The following is a 17,478-nucleotide window of genomic DNA, read 5'->3' on the forward strand; positions in this document are numbered from 1 at the left end:
ACATATTTAGCACTGCATACATATGGAGCTTTTAGTCAACTCAAGCCTTTAAAGTTGGGTGGATGCTGTCTTGTCTTCCTTTGTTTCAATAAACCACAGTTACTCTATGTATGTGCAGTTGATTTTTTTTTTAACTGCAGGATTTTGCATTCATCTCTGTTCTGTGTCAGCATATTTGTTTTGGCCCACTCTTCCAGCCTCCTTCCTTGAAAGTTAATAATGTTTGATTAACATAATCTGAATGTGTCTATTTCCAAGTGCCAAAGTGAAGTGTTCATTAGCCCTTAGGTGAGATGCACAAATTACTCTACCAAACAGTAAGAAACCAATTTGGACTCTTGGGAATAATTTAACTCAATTCCAAGACACTTCCATGCCATTTCCCTGTTATTACTCCCAACTAAATAATTTATGTGAAGGAAAGGGAGCAAGGAATAATGGGCTAAACAGAGAAGTGAGGAATCGAGATGAGTTTCCCATATGACTTTCTGTGACTTTTGATCACTCAAATATCATCTATACTTCCTTTGTAGAAGTCCAGTGTGAGACAGCAATGTAGGCCCTGAACCTTCTTTCTGCCCCTTAGTCTCTAAACCATCATACATTGATTTATTTCATTCCAAGATCCCAAGCTTCAACCTATTCTTCATTATAAGCCTCTTCAAAATTAAATCGGTGAGGAATCTAATTTCTGTTTGGAAGACACTGCCTCCAGTTAGCACTCTTCTCCAAAGAGCCAACTTCCAACCTCATCTGGACTTAGCTCTGGCCAGGGCCCACTTTCTTCCCCTGTACATCAGAAATTATATTGACCTACTTTCCTCAACATAGCTAATAAAAAGTTGTGTAAAGCTCCGTCCAAAGATAACATGGTCTATGAATGCCTTCTGTTCTGCTAAATTGCATGGGACAGCCACGCATTTCTAAAGCTTAGAAGCCATGTGCCTCCCAAGTTTGCATCTTATAACTAAGAGAATTCCTTGTGTTTGCAAGTAAGAGATGCTACTTTTTATTAGGCAGGCTTAGTCCCTTAAATAAATTAGATAATCCAAAGGCCAGTGGCTCTTTTTGTTCTTCTTAATTTTCTATTATTTTCTTCTGAAATACAGAACAAGGAAGATTAAAGAAAATATGGAGAATGGGAGCCTATGGAATGTCTCTGAGTTCAGAAATAAACATGAGCATGACCTTACATTGAAGGCTGGGCTATGTGTGTGTGAACATACCTGCATGTGAGTACACGTGATTGAGGACATATATTTGGAGGAGTGTTTAGCCTAAGATTGACTGCTTGCCTGTTTGAGCAGTGTCAGCATATGACAGGGAAGGAGAAAGGGGGCTCTGGACACCCAAACAATGGAGACAAAAGGCTGCTTCACGTTCCATTAGGAGGAGATGAGATGGTGGAATGAGAGAGTCACATGGCACCAAGCACTTCACGTTCAGATTCTGCATTTTCTAAAATGTTTGTCATGCTTAATTTTCCCCCTTTGCTGATATTAATAATGATAGCACTTAGCATTTCTAAAACACTTTCCATCTTCAAAGCACTATATGAACATTACCTAATTAACTAACATTAACTAATTATAATTAAACTTGCCCTGGGCTCACAAATCAGAAGAACTTTAAGAAGGGAAGGAGGGAGGAAGGAGAAAAGAAGAAAAGCTTTCTAGTCAGACAGGTTTCCCAAGTTTTCTGAGATTGAATTTTGATTCAAATTATCACAGAATTTCAAACAATTTTTGAGATAACCTAATAGGCCTCCCCTTGCTTCCCAATGGTTAAATATTGATAAGAACGATAATAAATGGTCTCCAGAAAAGAAAATTGTCATTCTTATACCAATTTGTATTGACAGAGAGTTTAAATGCCAATTAAAATGTGTTTCTCTGAAGCAACATGCTGTAAAATATTGAGCCAAAGAAATTTCTTTTCCTAGAGCAACCTCTCACTTCACACACACATGCACAATCACACACACACTCACTACTGAGTGGCGTCAGAATTCTGACTTTCAATCTTTAAGTGCAATGAGCTCAGTGTTCTAACTCACGTGCCCGTTTCAGACATTTTAATGTATCTATTGAATTTCCTTTTTATTAACCTTAGCAAAAACTTTCAGTAATATTATATCCCAAGATCAAATAAAGCATCCTGTTTCCATAATTCCTAGACAGAAAAGCTATATAATCAAATAAGTCTATTTGGATGCTTGTTTTCTGTACATTACACTTACCTAATTTATACTTGAAGAAGCGGGTGGGGAGATAGGGTTTAAGGCCTCTTAAAAGTTCCCTCTTGTTTTCATTCTAGAAATGTCTAAATAAAATATGTAGCTGTGCTTGACTGGAAGCCATCGCTAAGACTTTGTTCTAGTCAGAACATGCTCAGACTGTTGGAAAGTATTCGCTTTAGCAACCTGCAAGTTCAGTATTGTATCAAGAATAATATTCCCCTTTACATAAACTCCTTTTAAAACATCAGGGTTCAGCAGGGTGGCTGTAAAAAACGTGGCAATAATGGCATCATTTACCTTGTTTTTTTAAAATTCACACTGCTTGCATTGGTGAAAATATTCTGTTTCCATCAATAAAGCAGATCTTCAAAGTGTTATCAAAAAGAGAAATCACTGCAACAAGCCTTTATCCCTATAGGTCTGCCTACTTTAAAGGCCTCCAAGCCTGAAAGGGATGTGATCTTCACTCCTTGGTAAGTCTCCAGGAGAGACTGATACAGCTCAGCTGACAGTGGTTACTCTCAGAAGCTGGTTATCGATCAGCTAAGATGATGTGTGCCATTTATCTCTGCTGAATTTGATCTTTTTATTGTGCTCCTCCAACCTCTATGTAATGAGAGCCTGCAGGCCACTGCTTGGCGGATCTTAACCCACTGAAGTCACTTCCACCTTCTTATTACCCACATGCCTCCCCCCTATGAAGATAATAGTCATCTTTCTCCTCTGAAGACTGAATATCAGAGATAATAGAGGATATGGGCACAAACAAAAACTGGAAGGACAATCAAAACATCATCCATGATGAGGCCAGGGGATCTCATCCAGGGCTAAATAGTTTTAGTTTTTCAAATACGATCCTTAGGCTTCTGCTTTGTAAAGACGCACGGCTATATTTGAGGGGTTTTGCCCTCTTGAGAAGACTTTTATTTGGGTTTTTTGTTTTGTGTTGTTTTGTTTTAAACAGCAGAATTAATTCAGGGCTTGGAAAGTATCCAATATCAAAGAAAAATGTGTGGATCATACAGAATTCAACATGTCAGATTACAAAAGGGATGATCCCTTGGGCACCCCCGTCACAGGCCTCTTTCAGAAATATGAGACAAATAAAAGGGACCACAGAATAAATCAAAATAGGACATAATTTTGAAGCAAGATATTTAAAACCCTCTCTCCATAAGGCTAATGACATGTGCCATTTTTATTTGATAGCCTGAAGCAAAGTCACCTAACAACCCATAACGCTCACAGAATCCCATCTTTATTTTTTAGCTTCTGCCAGGGAAGTTCTAAAACTCCTTATGGCATCTTATGAAAGCTCAGTACACAGTGAATACAAATCTGCAAAAGCTCGCTCTCCTACCTTAATCCTTTAGAGAGATTTATTCACTACTGATGAAAACCTAATTTCTGAGCCCCGCCTATTTGCTGAATCCAAAATCTCTGTTACACTCTTGATAATTGCTCTACATAATTCCAGTTTCAAATGGCATAAAATCTGTCCAAGCAATAAACAGCTTTACACGGTGAAACCTTCCTCAAACATTCTCCTAAGTACAGAATAAAGGAACTATTTTGTAACCATGTGTACTGAGCTTGACAATATATAATAAACCACAAAGATTTCATATACAAAGGTAGCACAAACTCAATATAAATATCCAGAGGCCAAAACATGCTGAGCATAAGTCCCATACAGAGCCTATCACACAATGTTTTCACATTCTTTAAATTTATATGCTCACCACTGGGTAATTCCTGCCGGAAATTCATGGAGCTGTATATGCAGAATCTCTGCCTTAGTTTGTTTGATCTGTTCTGCTTGATGAGAGAATGAGGACTCTAATCTGAAGTTGAATTTTGAATAACTATTTCTGAATAAAGGTAAAATAACTTCAAGAAATGAAACCATCATCTTCCAAAGAGAAAAGGTCTCAAGATCAAGGCTGTTTGTTTGGGGGTTTTGAAGCAAAGAAGAATTCCACATGTAAAGGGGTTGAGAATGGAGGAAGAATCAATTTAGAAATCTGATTTTTCAGAAGGAACTATCTAAAATATACAGAATATCTGAATAACACACACACACACACACATCACTTGCCAGAACTGTCCCCTGAAAAGGACCTCATGTTGGGAGCCTCCTTCTTCAACCTGCAATTTGCATCAAAGCAGAGAACAGAAGCCCAGCTGAAAGTCATGCACAACATAAGGGAAAGGGAGGACATGGATTCACGTTTAGTAAATGAACTAAGACAATCTCTGTAATGACTGTTACATTTCATTTGTGTACTCCAAGCAAAATCTGTTAAAAATAAATTATATATGTTTAAACTGGAAGTGTTCCTAGCATAATGGTATAAGGTACCCAGGGCTAAATTGAAATGATCATTCTAAAACTACAAAAATCTCAGGAACATAAATTATAATTTCACGGTATGCCTTGAAACGGTAGTTCTGCAATAAAATTAAAATATATATTCTCAGTGTTTGTCTGGCAAATGCAAATACATGAAACAAACATGGTTAGTAAATGAACCAACAATTTGCTGCATTTGGAGAAATCTGTTTTTACACTGAATACTTCAATTGGCAAAACCCTCAAAATTTTATCTTTCTAAAGGAATTACCATTGGTATAATTCACATGATGGTTCCAAAATGATCAGTGATTGTAACAATAGAGATTCGCTGTTCTAAAAAAACAAACTAACAAAAAACCTTAAGCAACAGGAAACGCTCTTGCTACATTAATTTTCTTTGTTGTATGTACACAGTCTTCAAACAAGGGCAAACAGAAACCAATTCAAGTACCCTTGCTGAAGGATCAAATAGAGGTAAAATCAGAGGTTCGAATTACAAAACAAATAAAAACCAACATTAAGTTAAGAAGACATATTGCCCAGGTGGTTTTTGCTTGCTTCTTACCTATCTTGTTTGCAAGTGTAAGTGGACAGACCAAGGGCTTAAAAAAAACCCCTCAAAATGGGGCTGCTAGTGTTTCAGCAACTCACCAGCCACCAAAAGAGCTTAGTGAACTCTGGAATCAACAATTCTATGTTTTAAACGTAAACAAACATTCTTGATTTACTAATTTTTAGAGTAACAACACAAATTTTGCATTCTCCTTGCAATGGAAAACTTGCTGGGAAGTTCATTCTTTTTCTCATTTTCAAAAATGGGTCATGTAGCACCAGCAGCTTTTCTCTGAAGTTACACTTAGTTTTTGACCATACTGGCCACACCACACCATCTTCAATTCTTTTTTTAAAAACATTAATTTATTTGAAAGATGCCCATTTACTGTTATTGTTATTTCCTGAGTTCTGCACTAAACAAGTACAGATACTATGATACAGATGTGATAGGACTCTACACTATTTGATCACATAGCTCTGTATACCCATGGAGAAAAAAAGGGGTCTGAATTAGCATACTTGTTTGATCCTTTCCCTGAAAGTTCTTAAGAACATTATGTTTAAAACTTTATTGAATTTTACCTATTGAAGCACTCTGCCAGCTGCTACAGTGCAGAGTGAAGAGACCAGGAAGCTGCCAAATTAGAGACCAACATTCAGGGTCCCAGCTCTTGTACTGACCACAAGCAGAGGTTTGGCTATTAAATTTCCACCTCTTTCACCTCTACAGAATAAGGTGATTTGCCTTATTATGAATACTGAAGGCAGTGTCCGAGCCTCTGATCATGCAGTAAAGTAAGAAAAGTGAATAAATAGGTTTTTAAAAAATATTTTTTAGAGCAGTTTTAGGTTCACAGCAAAATTGAGAAGTTACAGAGATTTCCCAAATACCCCTTGCCCCATACCTGTATAGCTTCCCCCGTTATCATCTCCCACCACTGTGGTACATTTGTTGCAGTTGATGAATCTACTTTGACACATCATAATCACCCAAAGTCCATGTTTACTATAGGGTTCACTCTTGGTGCTATACATTCTATAGGTTTGGGAAGTGTATAATGACACATATCCATCATTATAGTATCATACAGAGTATTTTCAGTGCCTTAAAAAACCTCTGTGCTCTGCCTATTCACGCCCTTCCCCAACCCCAACCTCTCACAACCATTGATCCTTTTACTCTCTCCACAGTTTTGCCTTTTGCAGATGTCTTATTGTTGGAATTATAAAATACGTATAGCCTTCTCAGATTGGCTTCTTTCACTTAGTAATATGCACTTAAGATTCCTCCATGTCTTTTCATGGCTTGATAGCTCATTTCCTTTTAGTGCTGAATAATATTTCATTGTCTGTATGTACCACAGTTTATTTATCTGTTCACCTACTAAAGGACATCTTGGTTGCTTCCAAGTTTTGGCAATTATGAATAACGCTGCTAAAAAAAGTCCATGTATAGATTTTTGTGTGGACATGTTTTCAACTCCTTTGGGTAAATATCAAGGCATGTGATTCCTGGACTGTCTGGTAAGAGTAATGTTTAGCTTTGTAAAAAAACACCAAGTAGTTTTCCAAAGGGGCTGTACCATTTTGCATTCCCAACAGCAATGAATGAGAGTTCCTGTTATTCCACATCCTCAACAGCATTTGGTGTTATCAGTGTTCTGGATTTTGGCCACTCCAAATAAGTATGTAGTGGTATCTCATTGTTTTAATTTGTATTTCCCTGATGACATATGAGGTGAAGCATTACTCATATGCTTATTTGCTATCTGTATGTCTTCTTTGGTGAGGTGTCTGTTAAGGTCCTTCACCCATTTTTCAATCGAGTTGTTTGTTTTCTTCTTGTTGAGTTTTAAGAGTTGTTTTTTTCTTTCTACTTTGGATAACAGTCCTTTAGCAGATGTGTCTTTTGCAGTATTTTCTCCTAGTCTGTGGATTGTCTTCTCATTCTTTTGGCAGAGCAGAAGTTTGCAGAGCAGAAGTTTTTCATTTTAATGAAGTCCAGTTTATCAATTATTTATTTCATGGATCATGCCTTTGGTGTTATATCTAAAAAGTCATCCCCATATGCAAGGTCATCTAGGTTTTCTCCTATGTTATCTTCTAGGAGTTTCATAGTTTGCATTTTATATTTAGGTATACGATCCATTTTGGGTAAATTTTTGTGAAGGGTGTAAGGTCTGTGTCTAGATTCCTTTATTTACATGTGGATATCCAGTTGTTATAGCACCATTTGTTGAAAAGAGTATCTTGGCTCCATTGTATTACCTTGCTGCTTTATCAAAAATCAGTTAACCATATTTATGTGATTGTATCCTAAATAAGTTCTTGATGTTAAGTCTTTTTTGAAAAGTTTCACTGATTTTCAGAAGTCTTTAATTTTCTAGGCTACTAAGAAATGTCAATGGGTAGTATAAGTAGAGCCCTAATAACCTGGAAGAGTTTATACACACCGGTAGACCGTTTAATTCAATGTACACTATACCTGCCAACTCAAATTTGGTAGAATTGAGAAAGTACAACTTTCTGTTTTCATTCAATAAATCTTTCTATGGGTTTCTAGTGTTTGAATTGAATGCCAGCCTGCTTAATAATTAACTTGATAATTTAAATTTTTCTGTGATTTGAAGAGGAGAAGAGAGGACATTCAGGACAACTCTGTCATAGACATACATCTCCACCACCCTTACCCCATCAATCTCTATTCCCTCACCCTAGCCTATTTTTCTGCATAGCACTTATTGCCATCTGGCATTATTTTGTGTATTTATTTACTGTTTGGTAATTGTCCGCTTCACCCAGTAGAATAAAATCTCCAAGAGGGTAGGGATATTGTCTTGTCCACTCCTATATTCCCAGTATGCAGAAAAATACCTAGCACATTGTGGGTGCTTAATAAATTTTTTTTGACTGAATAATGCTATTTAGTTAATTTAAAGGGATTATCATATGGAATGTCATAACTACTAGTAAAAATAACATTAAATGTGCCATAATGTATATCTATATAAACTTTACTGCAGGAAAAGGAGAAAAAAGTCAAAAAGAGACAAGAAAGAAGATTTGAAAGACCCCCTAGACCTTTGCTACTCGAGTCTAGGGACCAACCATATTAGCATCACATGGGAGGTTGTTCGAAATGGAGAATCTTAGGTGCCACCCAAAATCTATAGAATCAGGATTAATAGTCTTAATAAGATGCCAGGAGATTCATATGCACATTAAAGGTTGAGAAGCACTACCCTGGGGACCTATATAGGAAATTTATATTTAGGGAAGACACCAAAACATGTCGTTCCTCACCTGGTACAGGCTTCCAGTAACCATAGCTGAGTGGAAGGTGATTCCTGATGATTCTCTTTCAGAGCCCTCCAGGGTGATTAAATCAGGTTTACCTTCAGCACCTGTCTTACAACAAGGCCTAGAATGATATTGGAAGACTGTCTTACCCGTTCCAGAAAGACTCCCTTGCTGCTTAATGATGCCTGAAATTCCTTTAACGGAGGAGAAGAATCTTTCATTTCCCAAACAGAAATAAAAAGCCTAAAGGGAAAATGCCTGGAAAAGGTAAAATATAGACAAAAACTTAAGCATACTAAGGTGAAATCCAAAATCAAGAATGAAAGACTGATATTAGTATCTGTAAGTTTTGCTAGAAAAGGAGTCAAGAGAGGAGGAAGGTATTCAATATTTGTATCTTGTTCACTACAGAGATAACAAGACAGAAACAAGGGAAGGGAATGTAGGAACCAGAAAACAGAAGTTAAGGCATGAGAATTTTTGTAGAGCAAACACTATCTACTTTGAATTGAAAAAAAAATATTGCTTACATAAAGTTATGAATATTTTTTAAATTCTAACTTTATATTGAAGTACTTTACTCCCAGTTTACATAACCCAAGTTTTATCTAATAATCCAAAATAAATTTACAGCACAGTGAACTACAATCTTAGCATCACTGGTTCAATCTGTAGGCAGCACATGCAACAAATGGAAGGGATAGTCCCAGGAGGCCATATTGAAAAGGAGTACCCTAGTGGGTGTGCCATTTGGAAAAATTAGGACAATGAAGGAGCCCTTTTTCTTGGAATTCAACCTGCTATCAGCTGATAGTCATCTGAAGAGGCACTTTTCTATAAATTACTATAATTTAAAAACCAAATGCTTTGAAACTCCTCTTGCCAGATCAAATCAAACTGACTCTCAGTTGGTGGAAGGCCCAGATGTGAGTTTCGTAACACACATCAATTACTATCTAATCCATCACTTGCACTGGCTGAATGTGCTCAGTGCCATTCCCAGAACTAGTGTCATGGAAACAACAGCATCTAGGTAGGAGTGGAATTTAAAAAATCTCCAGTCAGTGTCTGCAAAGCATTAGTGGAGCACGTGTAAGCACATGCTCAGTTTGGCCTTTTAATCTCAAACAATACCATCTCTTAAGCTATTTAAAGCTCAAGTTGTAAGCAGTAAGAGATGGTGTTACATAAAGAAAATATTGAGAAAAGGCCCTCACTAGGGCCATATCTTTTGTACCTGTGGCCGCCAGCTTCCCTGCACATTTGGCACCACTGAGGCTCCCATGATCCAAGCAGGCATACCAACTCTGTGCCCTGTCCTCACTGGGGGCAGACCCAAGAGCTCCAAGGCGGCCTCAGGACCAGACTCCTGTGGGTGGACCACACGAAGAGGCGGGGATAAAACCAAAGCTGAACCCCAGGGACAGGGGGACTAAGGAAGAAGATTGAAACTCTTTCCATCAGCTGTTCAAGATGCAGATTAAATCCTCGTGATCACCTAGGTAGACCCTGCCTCTATGGATTATCTGAGTAGACAATGAGTGTCCACCACAAATGAAAATGGTCTAGCTCGGGCAGCTGTGGACTTTGGGGGCAGCACACGCAGGAATTGGGTGACATCAGAGTCTCAGGGGTCCCCACAGGGCCCACAGCAGGTCCAGAGACCAGCCCAGATGCAGAGGAGGGCCTCCTGGGGAGGCGGAGGTGGGCTGTGGCTCACGGTGTGTGCAAGGACACTTACAGCTGAGACCCCAGGGAAACATAATTATTACTATTAATTGTATTATGTTTTGATTCATTCTGTTATTGGTTCTAGCAATTTGGTTTTTTTGTTTGTTTGTTGTTGTTTTAGTATTTTTTTCTTTTTAGTCTTTTGGGATCCTCGTGTTTTATAACATATTTTTTATTTTTATTTTTTTAAACTTTTTAAAATTTTATTTATTTATTTTTGGCTGTGTTGGGTCTTTGTTGCTGCATATAGGCTTTCTCTAGTTGAAGAGAGCAGGGGGCTACTCTTCAATGAGGTGCAGGAGTTTCTCACTGCAGTGGCTTCTCTTGTTGCAGAGCACGGGCTCTCAGCACTTGGGCTTCAGTAGCTGTGGCTCGCAGAGAACAGGCTCAGTAGTTGTGGCACAAGGGCTTAGTTGCTTCACGGCATGTGAGATCTTCCCGGACCAGGGCTCAAACCTGTGTCCCCTGCATTGGCAGGCAGATTCTTAACCACTGCACCACCAGGGAAGCCCAACTTTTATTTTTTTCATGTATTTCTATTTTTGCTTTGCTTTCCTGTTGTTCTGTGCTCTTTTCCCTTATTTGTTTTCCTTCTTCTTTTTCTTTAATATATATTTTATTTTTTTATATTTCCATTTCTACTTTGCCTTTCTGTTCTGTGTTTTTTCCCTTTTTATTTTATTTTATTTTATTATTTTTAAATCATTTTTATTGGTTTGTTGTTTCCTTGCTTTATTCTTCAGTTGGCACACTGCTTTGGTTAAGTTTTTAGGTTTTGTGTTTTTGTTAGTTTGGATCCTAATTGTTTGATTTTGTTTTTGAGTTCTACTATTTGTCTGGCTGTTCTCTTGCTTTTTGTTTTATTTGGTTCTGTTTCTGTTTCTTTTGCATGTGTTTCTCCTTGTTTCTATTTTTGTTTGTTTGATTTTGGTTTTACCATTTCTATGGGGGTTTGTCTTTTTCTTTTCTTTTATATATTTTCTATTTCATTTTTTATATTTCTATTTCTACATTGCATTCCTATTGTTCTGTCTTCTCTCCCCTCCCTCTTTCTTTTTCTTTTTTTTTTTAATCATTTTTTTGGTTTGTTTTGTTTCTTTGCTCATTCTTCAGTTGATACTCTGCTTTGGTTTTGTCTTTTTGGTTTTGTGTTTTTGTCAGTTTTCTTTTTAATTGTTTGATTTCATTCTTGGGTTCTTTTGTTTCCCTGGTTGTTCTGTTGCTTTTTGTTTTATTTGGTTCTGTTTTTGTTTCTTTTGTGTGTGTGTGTTTCCTTGTTTCTGTTTTTGTTTGTTTGATTTTACTTTTTACCATTTGCCTGGAGTTTTGTTAGTCTTCTTTTCTTTTTTAAATCCCCTTTATTGCCAGGATGAATGACTTGCAGGGTCTTGGTTCCTTGACTGGAAGACAGGCCTCAGGCTCTGGGGTGGGAGCACCGAGTCCAGGATGCTGGACCACAAGAGAATTCCCGGCCCCAGGTAAGATTAATCACTGAGAGTTCTCACGGAGGCCTCTATCTGATTCTGAGACCTGGCTCCATCCAACTGCCAGCAGCTCCCAGCGCTGGACGCCTCACACCAAACAACAAACAAGAAAGAAACATAAATCCACGCATTAGCACACAGACTACCTAAAGTCATACTAAGCTCACAGACACCCCAAAACACACCACTGACACTGCCATGATCATCAAATGGAAAAGACTCAGCTCCACCCACCAGAATGCAGGCACCAGTCCTCCCATCAGGAACTCTACGCAAGCCACTGCACCAACCTCACCACCAGGGGCAGAGAACAGAAACAAGAGGAACTAAAACACTGAAGCCTAGGGAAAGGAGACCTCAATACTGTAAATGAGATAAAATGAGAACACAGAGAAATATCTTGCAGGCAAAGGAGCAAGATAAAAACCCACAGGACCAAATAAATGAAGTGGAAAAAGGCAAACTACCTGAGAAAGAATTCAGAGTAATGATAGTACAGATAATCCAAAATCTCAGAAAGAGGGAAAATAAAAGAAATATTTAACAAGGGCCTAGAAGAACTAAAGAGCAAACAAACAGTAATGAACAACACAATAACTGAAATTAAAAACACTCTAGAAGGAATCAATAGCAGAATAACTGAGGCACAAGAATGGATAAGTGAGCTAGAAGATACAATGGTGGAAATAACTGCCACAAAGCAGAATAAAGAAAAAAGAATGGAGGACAGGGACTTCCCTCGTGGCACAGTGGTTAAGAATCCACCTGCCAATGTGGAGGACATGGGTACGATCCCTGGCCTGGGAGGATCCCACATGCCATGGAGCAACTAAGCCCATGTACCACAAGTACTGAGCCTGCGCTTTACAGCCCACAAGCCACAACTACTGAGCCCACACACTGCAACTACTGAAGCCCGATTGCCTAGAGCCTGTGCTCTGAAACAAGAGAAGCCACCACAATGAGAAGCCCAAGCAGCATAATGAAGAGTAGCCCCCACTCGCTACAACTAGAGAAAGCCTGCGTGCAGCAACGAAGACCCAACGCAGCCAAAAATAAAGTTAATAATAAATTTATAAAAAAAAAAAAAAGAATGGAGGACAGTCTCAGAGACCCCTGGGACAACATTAAGCACACCAACACTCGAATCATAGGTGTCCCAGAAGAAGAAGAAAAAAAGAAAGGGTCTAAAAAAATATTTGAAGAGATTATAGTCGAAGACTTCCCTAAATTGGGAAAGGAAATAGTCAATCAAGTCCAGGAAGTGCAGAGAGTCCCAAACAGGACAAACCCAAGGAGAAACATGATGAGACACATATTAATCAAACTAACAAAAATTAAACACACAAAAAAAGTATTAAAAGCAGCAAGGGAAAAGCAACAAATAACATACAAGGGAATCCCTGTAAGGTTAACAGCTGATCTTTCAACAGAAACTCTACAGGCCAGAAGGGAGTGGCAAGATATATTTAAAGTGATGAAAGGGAAAAACCTACAACCAAGATTACTCTACGCAGCAAGGATCTCATTCAGATTCAACGGAGAAATCAAAAGCTTTACAGACAAGCAAAAGCTAAGAGAATTCAGCACCACCAAACCAGCTTTACAACAAATGCTAAAGAAACTTCTCTAGACAGGAAACACAAGAGGAGGAAAAGATGTACAAAAACAAACCCAAAACAATTCAGAAAATGGTAATAGGATTATACATATCAATAATTACCTGAAATGTAAATGAATTAAATGCTCCAGCCAAAAGACATAGACTGGCTGAATGGATACAAAAAGAAGACCCGTATACATGCTGTCTACAAGAGACCCACTTCAGACCTAGGGACACATACAGGCTGACAGTGAGGGGATGAAAAAAGATGTTCCATGCAAATGGAAATCAAAATAAATCTGGAGTAGCAATTCTTATATCAGACAAAATAGACTTTAAAATAAAGAGCATTACAAGAGGCAAGGAAGGACACTACATAATGATCAAGGGATCAGTCCAAGAACAATATGTAGCAACTGTAAATATCTAGGCATCCAACATGGGAGCATCCTCAATACATAAGGCAAATGCTAACAGCCATAAAAGGGGAAAGGGAAACTGACAATAACACAATAATAGTAGAGGACTTTAACACCCCACTTTCACCAATGGACAGATCACCCAAAATGAAAATAAATAAGAAAACACAAGCTTTAAAGGACACATTAGACCAGATAGACTTAATTATATTTATAGAACATTTCATCCAAAAACAACAGAACACACTTTATTCTCAAGTACACATGGAACATTCTCCAGGATAGATCACATCTTGGGTTACAAATCAAGCCTTGGTAAATTTAAGAAAATTGAAATCTCATCAAGCATCTTTTCCGACCACAATGCTGTAAGACTAGATATCAAATTACAGGAAAAACACTGTAAAAAATACAAACACATGGAGACTAAACAATACACTACTAAACAACCAAGATATCACTGAAGAAACTGAAGAGGAAATAAAAAATACCTAGAAACAAGTGACAATGAAAATATAACAACCCAAAACCTATGGAATGCAGCAAAAGCAGTTCTAAGAGGGAAGTTTATAGCAATACAATCCTACCTCAAGAAACAAGAAAAGTCTCAAATAAACAACCTAACCTTACACCTAAAGCAATTAGAGAAAGAATAAAAAACAAAAAACAAAGAAACAAAGTTAGCAGAAGAAAAGAAATCATAATGATCAGAGCAGAAATAAATGAAATAGAAAAGAAGGAAACAATAGCAAACTTCCAAAAAAAAAGCTTGTTCTTTGAGAAGATAAACAAAACTGATAAACCATTAGCCAGACTCATCAGGACAAAAAGGGAGAAGACGCAAATCAACAGAATTAGGAATGAAAAAGGAGAAGCAACAACTGACACTGCAGAAATACTAAGGACCATGAAAGACTACTACAAGCAACTATATGCCAATAAAATGGACAACCTGGAAGAAATGGACACATTCTTAAAAAAGCACAACCTTCCAAGACTGAACCAGGAAGAAATAGAAAATATAAACAGACCAATCACAAGCACTGAAATTGAAACTCTGATTTAAAATCTTCCAACAAACAAAAGCCCAGGACCAGAGGGCTTCACAGGCGAATTCTATCAAACATTTAGAGAAGAGCTAACACAAATCCTTCTAAAACTCTTCCAAAATATAGCAGAGGGAGGAACACTCCCAAACTCATTCTATGAGGCCACCATCACCCTGATACCAAAACCAGACAAAGATGTCACAAAAAAAGAAAATTAAAGGCCAATATCACTGATGAACATAGATGCAAAAATCCTCAACAAAATACTGGCAAACAGAATCCAACAGCACATTAAAAGGATCATACACCATGATCAAATGGGGTTTACCCCAGGAATGCAAGGATTCTTCAGTAGATGCCAATCAATCAATGTGATACACGATATTAACCAAATTGAAGGATAAAAACAATATGATCATCTCAATAGATGCAGAAAAAGCTTTTGACAAAATTCAACACCCACTTATGGTAAAAACTCTCCATAAAGTGGGCATAGAGGGAACCTACCTTATCATAATAAAAGCCATACATGACAAACCCACAGCGAACATCATTCTCAATGGTGAAAAACTGAAACCATTTCCTCCAAGATCAGTAATAAGACAAGGTTGTCCACTCTCACCACTATTATTCAACATAGTTTTGGAAGATTTAGCCATGGCAATCAGAGAAGAAAAAGAAATAAAAGGAATCGAAACTGGAAAAGAAGTAAAACTGTCACTGTTTGCAGATGACATGATACTATACATAGAAAGTCCTAAACATGCCACCAGAGAACTACTAGAGATAATCAATGAATTTGGTAAAGTAGCAGGATACAAAATTAACTCACAGAAATCTCTTGCATTCCTATACGCTAACAATGAAAAATCAGAAAGAGAAATTAAGGAAGCATTCCCATTTACCACTGCAACAAAAAGAACAAAATATCTAGGAATAAGCCTACCTAAGGAGACAAAAGACCTGCACACAGAAAACTATAAAACACTGATGAAAGAAATCAAAGATGATACAAACAGATGGAGAGATATACCATGTTCTTGGGTTGGAAGAATCAACATTGTGAAAATGAATCTACTACCCAAAGCAATCTACACATTCAATGCAATCCCTATCAAATTACCAATAGCATTTTTCACAGAACTAGAAAAAGAAATTTTACAATTTGTATGGAATCACAAAAAACCCCGAACAGGCAAAGCAATCTTGAGAAAGAAAAACGGAGGTGGAGGAATCAGGCTCCCTGACTTCAGCCAATACTACAAAGCTACAGTAATTAAGACAATATGGGACTGGCACAAAAACAGAAATATAGATCAATGGAACAGGACAGAAAGCCCAGAGATAAACCCATGCACATATGGTCACCTTATCTTTGACAAAGGAAGCAAACATATACAGGGGAGGAAACACAGCCTCTTCAATAAGTAGAGCTTGGAAAACTGGACAACTACATGTAAAAGAATGCAATTAGAACACTCCCTAACACCATACATAAAAATAAACTCAAAATGGATTAAAGACCTAAATGTAAGGCCAGTCACTATAAAACCCTTAGAGGAAAACATAGGCAGAACACTCTATGACATAAATCACAGCAAGATCCTTTTTGACCCACCTCCTAGAGAAATGGAAATAAAAACAAAAATAAACAAATTGGACCTAAAGATACTTAAAAGCTTTTGCACAGGAAAGGAAACTATAAACAAGATGAAAAAACAACCCTCAGAATGGGAGCAAATACTTGCACACAAAGCAACTGACAAAGGATTAATCTCCAAAATATACAAGAAGCTCATGCAGCTCAATACCAAAAAAACAAACAACCCAATCCAAAAATAGGCAGAAGACCTAAATAGACTATTCTCCCAAGAAGACACACAGATGGCCAAGAGACACATGAAAAGATGCTCAACATCATGAAGCATTAGAGAAATGCAAATCAAAACTACCATGAGGGGCCTCCCTGGTGGCGCAGTGGTTAAGAGTCCGCCTGCCGATGCAGGGGATACGGGTTCGTGCCCCGGTCTGGGAGGATCCCATGTGCCGCGGAGCGGCTGGGCCCGTGAGCCATGGCCGCTGGGCCTGCGCGTCCGGAGCCTGTGCTCCGCAACGGGAGAGGCCACAACAGTGAGAGGCCCGCGTACCGCAAAAAGAAAAAAAAAAAAAAAAAAACTACCATGAGGTATCACCTCATACCAGTCAGAATGGCCATCATCAAAAAATCTAGAAACAATAAATACTGGAGAAGGTGTGGAGAAAAGGGAACCCTCTTGCACTGTTGGTGGGAATGTAAATTGATACAGCTACTATGGAGTACAGTATGCAGGTTCCTTAAAAAACTAGAAGTAGAACAACCATATGATCCACCAATCCCACCACTGGGCATATACCCTGAGAAAACCATAATTCAAAAAGATACATGTACCACAATGTTCACTGCAGCACTATTTACAATAACCAAGACATGGAAGCAACCTAAATGTTCATCGACTGATGAATGGATAAAGATGATGTGATTCATGTATACAATGGAATATTACTCAGCCATAAAAAGGAACAAAATTGAGTTATTTGCAATGAGGTGGATGGACCTAGAGTCTCTCATACTGAGTGAAGTAATTCAGAAAGAGAAAAACAAATACCCTATGCTATGCATATACATGGAATCTAAAAACCCATACTGATGAACATAGTGGCAGGGCAGGAATAAAGACAAAGATGTAGAGAACGGACTTGAGG

At 37.9% G+C, this 17,478-nt stretch overlaps 1 pseudogene; it reads left to right on the forward strand.

The window, feature by feature from the left end:
• The window catches only part of LOC132494746 (TBC1 domain family member 17-like), a 90,267-nt pseudogene that overhangs the window by 68,918 nt on the left and 3,871 nt on the right, over nt 1–17,478 (forward strand).

Source organism: Mesoplodon densirostris, chromosome 8 (genome assembly GCF_025265405.1).
Source record: "Mesoplodon densirostris isolate mMesDen1 chromosome 8, mMesDen1 primary haplotype, whole genome shotgun sequence".
Taxonomy (NCBI): domain Eukaryota; kingdom Metazoa; phylum Chordata; class Mammalia; order Artiodactyla; family Ziphiidae; genus Mesoplodon; species Mesoplodon densirostris.